General features: G+C 38.3%; 1 pseudogene; it reads right to left on the bottom strand.

Moving 5' to 3' along the window:
• Nucleotides 1-5,588: 5,588 nt before the first annotated feature.
• The window catches only part of LOC103586981, a 2,513-nt pseudogene continuing 2,284 nt past the window's right edge, over nt 5,589-5,817 (bottom strand).

Genomic DNA, 5,817 nt, shown 5'->3' on the forward strand with positions numbered 1-5,817 from the left:
TGTGGGATCCGAACCCTCGGGCGGGAGCGCCGCCGCGCTTCCCAAGCGGCGCACTATCCAGTGTGCCGCCGGGCCGGCCCGTTCTCCTTCTTTTTAAAAAATATTTTCCAGCCTTCTTTTGGTAGTTGAATATTTTTTAGTATTCCATTTTAACACTGTCATTGGTTTATTTGCTATGACACTTTTTAAAAATGGTTTCTCTAGAGTTTACAATATGCATCTTTAACTTACCATAGTTTACTTTCAAATAATATTATGACCTTATATATAATATAAAAACTTCACAAATGTATAATTCAACTTTCTCTTCACATTATTTCTGTTGTTCTCACACATTTTACCTCCATATATGTAATAAACAGTCCATTATTTAAAAAATAAACTTAAAAATGAGAGAAATTGTCTTTTACATGTAGTCATATATTTACCATTTCTGGCATTCTCCATTCTCTTACGTAGATCCTATTTTTCATCTGGTATTATTTTCTTTCAGTGTGAAGAAAACATTTTTTGAAGTGCAAGTCTGCTGACAATGAAATCTGTCACTTTTTATTGGTCTGAAAATGTTTTATTTAGTCTTCCATTTTGAGGAATATTTTTGTTGAATATGAAATGCTAGGTTGACAATTTCTTTTCTTTCAGAACTTCTACCTGTTAAAATTTATTTATTTTTTGGTGGCTGTCTGGTATGGGAATCCAAACCTTTGACCTTGGTGTTATGATACCACACTCTAACCAACTTAACTAACTGGCCAGCCCTTTATCAGAATTTTAAAGACATTATTTCATTGTCTTCTGCTTTTATTATTTTTGGCCAGAATTTTCCTGTCATTTTTATCTTTGGTTTTCTGGATGTTTAATATTTTTTCTCTGTCATTGTTTTCAGAAATCTGTTTAAGTGCCTTGGTGTGTCTTTCTTTATGATGATCATGCTTGAAGTTTGTTGAATTTATTACGTTTTATTTATATTTTGTTTAGAATTTATAGTTATCTGGGAAAGATCTGATTAAATAGGAGCTACTTTACAAGAAGCAGAGCCCCATCATTTTACTTTTGATCTTTTTTGTGTCTTTATATTTATTTTTTTCTTGAAGACAGCATGTAGTTGGGTCTTACTTTTTTATCCAGACTGATGATTTTTGNTCTGGTATGGGAATCCAAACCTTTGACCTTGGTGTTATGATACCACACTCTAACCAACTTAGCTAACTGGCCAGCCCTTTATCAGAATTTTAAAGACATTATTTCATTGTCTTCTGCTTTTATTGTTCTTGGCAAGAATTTTCCTGTCATTTTTATCTTTGGTTTTCTGGATGTTTAATATTTTTTCTCTGTCATTTTTTTCAGAAATCTGTTTAAGTGCCTTCGTGTGTCTTTCTTTGTGATGATCATTCTTGAAGTTTGTTGAATTTATTATTTTTTTAAGTGCTAGACTGCTTGACATTTCCCTATAGATCATTGAATATTTGTTCTTTTTTTCTTCTTTATGCTCTAGTTCAGATAGATTCTGTTGCCATGTATTCAAGTTTAGTGATACTTTCTCCTGTCCATCTAATATTCTTTAAAGTTCATCCAGTGAATTTATAATTTCAGATTTTGTATTTTTCATGTCTACAAGTTCCATTTGTTGGTTTTCATGCCTTCGATTTCCCTACTCATTATGTTTGTATTTTCATTTAAATCCTTGAACATATTTATAATAGTTGTTTTAAAGTCCTATTCAGGCCGGCCCTGTGGCTCACTCAGGTGAGTGTGGCGCTGGGAGCACCAAGGCCACGGGTTCGGATCCTATATAGGGATGGACTGTGCACTCACTGGCTGAGCGTGGTGTGGACGACACTGAGTCAAGTGTTAGGACCCCCCTACCGGCCAAAGAAAAAACAAAACGTCCTATTCCATTATCTCCACATTTCTGGGTTTCTTTCTATTGTCTGATTTTTCTTCTCATTCTGGGTTACATTTTTCTGCTTCTTTACATGTCCAATCATTTTTTAATTGATTGGACACAATATGCCAGACACTGTGAATATTACATTGTTGAGTCTGTAGATTTTATTACCTTCTTCAGTGGTGTTATACCTTGTTTTGTCAGACAGATAAGTTTATTGCTGATCAGCTTGATCATTTTGAAGGTTTGCTTTTAAGCTTTTGGAACAAAGCTAGAGTAGCCTTAGTCTATGGTTAACTTAGCTCTACTACCAAGGTGAGAAACTTCTGGGCTCTCTACTGAATGCCCCAGTGCAAACAAGGTCTTCTCACTCTGTCTTAATAGAACTCGAACACTTCCCAACCCAGTGTAAGCTATGGGAAGTTTTATCTCACAGCTCCATTCATTGCCTGGCCTTCTGGAATCTCATCCTATGCATGTGCTGCTTATATTCAGCCAAAGACTCAAGGGGACACTGTGCATATTTGTGGAGCTCTTTCCTGGCATAGCTCCTCCTCTCTAATGCTCTGTCTTACACATTCCAACCACCTTAATCTGTTCAAACTTTGTTTCTGTCTTTTCAGCTTAGCAAGAGTGGCATATGTTGCTTGGGATCCCTTTCCTGTGTCATTGTCCAGTCATCCTTGCAGCAGAAAGTTGAGGTGATTGTAAAACTCTCTTCATTTGTTTCTCTTTTCTCAGGGATCACAGTTCTAAACTATTTGTGATTCAATGTCTGAAAAGTTGTTTCATATGTTTTGTCTAGTTTTCTAGTTGCATTCAATGGGAGGGAATATTTGGCACTAGTCAGTTATGGCTGCAAGTAGAACCAGTAATCTTTGTTTGTTTGTTTGTTTNATTCCATTATCTCCACATTTCTGGGTTTCTTTCTATTGTCTGATTTTTCTTCTCATTCTGGGTTACATTTTTCTGCTTCTTTACATGTCCAATCATTTTTTAATTGATTGGACACAATATGCCAGACACTGTGAATATTACATTGTTGAGTCTGTAGATTTTATTACCTTCTTCAGTGGTGTTATACCTTGTTTTGTCAGACAGATAAGTTCATTGCTGATCAGCTTGATCATTTTGAAGGTTTGCTTTTAAGCTTTTGGAACAAAGCTAGAGTAGCCTTAGTCTATGGTTAACTTAGCTCTACTACCAAGGTGAGAAACTTCTGGGCTCTCTACTGAATGCCCCAGTGCAAACAAGGTCTTCTCACTCTGTCTTAATAGAACTCGAACACTTCCCAACCCAGTGTAAGCTATGGGAAGTTTTATCTCACAGCTCCATTCATTGCCTGGCCTTCTGGAATCTCATCCTATGCATGTGCTGCTTATATTCAGCCAAAGACTCAAGGGGACACTGTGCATATTTGTGGAGCTCTTTCCTGGCATAGCTCCTCCTCTCTAATGCTCTGTCTTACACATTCCAACCACCTTAATCTGTTCAAACTTTGTTTCTGTCTTTTCAGCTTAGCAAGAGTGGCATATGTTGCTTGGGATCCCTTTCCTGTGTCATTGTCCAGTCATCCTTGCAGCAGAAAGTTGAGGTGATTGTAAAACTCTCTTCATTTGTTTCTCTTTTCTCAGGGATCACAGTTCTAAACTATTTGTGATTCAATGTCTGAAAAGTTGTTTCATATGTTTTGTCTAGTTTTCTAGTTGCATTCAATGGGAGGGAATATTTGGCACTAGTCAGTTATGGCTGCAAGTAGAACCAGTAATCTTTGTTTGTTTGTTTGTTTTTCACAGCAATCTTCTTCAAACCAAGAACTAGAGTTAATAGAGTACATTTATATGGGCATGGTACAGACAAAATTAGATTTTGGTTGACAATCGTTTTCTTCCCAGGAGACAGCTGAAGAAAATGGTTACATAAGCCCCAGCACCTAAATTCATCATGGCTTGATCATTACTTCTAATTTACTAGGAAAAGATCATGTTCCAGAAAAGTAAAGAATTTTCTGCTAAATAAAGCACACATTTAACTGGACTAAAAGAAGTCACTGAGTGCTGAAGTTAAAGCCCCCCACTTAGAAATAACAAAATCACCACAGACTTAAATTGAAAAGACTTTGGGAGAAGTTAATAAATATCCTCAAACTTTGAAATGAAATAACAGGAAGTAAAGTGGGTCACGGATCAGATGGGGGGTTTTTTCAGTGAAGTTTCAGATAGAGAAGCAGCAACACTAGGAAATACAGGTAGGTAGATAGAAAGAGATATTCTTCCCAGATATATATTTTGTACCCCCCCCCCCAACACACACACACATAGAGAGTGCTTTGTTACAGAAATTTGACCTCAATTATGGGAGCTGGTCTAGAAGTCTGTAAAGCTGTTGCTTTCTTGTTGGATGTTAGAACTTGAAGTTCACAGGACAGGCAGTTGGGAAGGGAAGACAGATGTAAAGTGCAAGGAAGAAAGAACAGCTGCAACCTGCATACATGATCTGAAACCCACAAGGATAAACTGGAACCTGTGTCAGTTCATACTGACTCTGGTCTTGATGGTGTGGTCACCCTGCAGGAGAAGCTCGTTCTCTTAGTCATGGAGCTAAACACACCTGGCCTAGGAGTTGGAGAAACAGATGGAGGACACAGGGGAAGATGGAGCTGTTGCAGACCAACTGGTGAGCCACAAGGTAAGTGACAAAAAAAAAAAAAAAAAAAAAAAAAGGCTGCTGCTTCATTTTTGCCCTTTAAAACTCACACAAGAATGTCTCTTGTGGCCCACCCTAACTGGAAACACACAGGAAAGATAATTCTGAGAAGTGTAGTTTGGCCTAGCCAGTTGACACATTACAAAGCCACCACAGAAGCTCCTGTTTCCTTAGAACCCACTTGGGTTCTGCTTTGCTGGTGCAAACCAGAAGTTATTAAAAGAAGTGGCAATAGGAAACCACCTAGAACAGAGCAGGTTGAGTGGCAGGGTTCTGAGGTCCATGAACTGGCAGCAACATTAAGAAGACCTTGCAAAATACTTGTATTTAACATGAACAACTGGATAAATAGAAACAGATTTTTAGCTTTTTGGATATAGAAATTTAGCCTCCAGTATAGCAGTTTCACTAGACACAGTGGAGAGATAGTATAGAGATGGGGTTCCTCTGCTTGAATTTTTCAGTGTTTCAATATACTTCTCACATGCCCTAGGCTTCTTGTTTACTGAAATTTATACGAACTGGACTTCTAACTGAAAGGAAGAATCTAACAGCAACCTGGGTGACAATGAGGGAACCAAACAGAATATACCAACGTTGTTTATGGGGAAAACCAAGCCCAGAAACACCTGTCTCCTTCAAGGGTAATAAATAGGAAGAGAGTGAATTAACATGGGAAGTATGAAAAGATTATGAAAAATGCAAAATGGAGAAAATGACTTCAAGATGGATAAGAAGAACGTGCTTTTGAATAAGATTTTCTGCAAGAATAGGACATCCGTTTAGTGTCCTTGAAAACACTTTAAAGGTATTCTCTGAAATAACACATAAAAGGTGAAATAAAACAACAGACTGAGTTGGAAAGAAACATTATTGAGAGGCAGGCAGAAATAAAAAAGGAGTGAGATGGCATAAGGAGAGACATAATTAAACAACGAAATAGCATATACTAAATCTTTCCTTTTGGGGGTGTGTGTGCAGATAAAGGCTTGTTTTATTTGAATAGTTGATCTACGTAGTCACCGAGGCCGCTGTGCACCATCAACAGGAGGGGACCTTTATTTCTTGGTCTCTTCTTGGACAGAGTCTGGACGATCTCCTCTGGGGACGCTCCTCATCGCTCCTGCGAGCTTCCTGGGTCTTAGCCCTGCGGGCTTTTCTCCTCCTCGTTCTCCTTCTCCTCCTCCTCCTCCTCCTCCCCCCCCCCCCCCCCCCCCCCCCCC

The sequence above is a fragment of the Galeopterus variegatus genome, unplaced genomic scaffold, assembly GCF_000696425.1.
Source record: "Galeopterus variegatus unplaced genomic scaffold, G_variegatus-3.0.2 Scaffold402, whole genome shotgun sequence".
NCBI classification, from domain to species: Eukaryota; Metazoa; Chordata; class Mammalia; order Dermoptera; family Cynocephalidae; genus Galeopterus; species Galeopterus variegatus.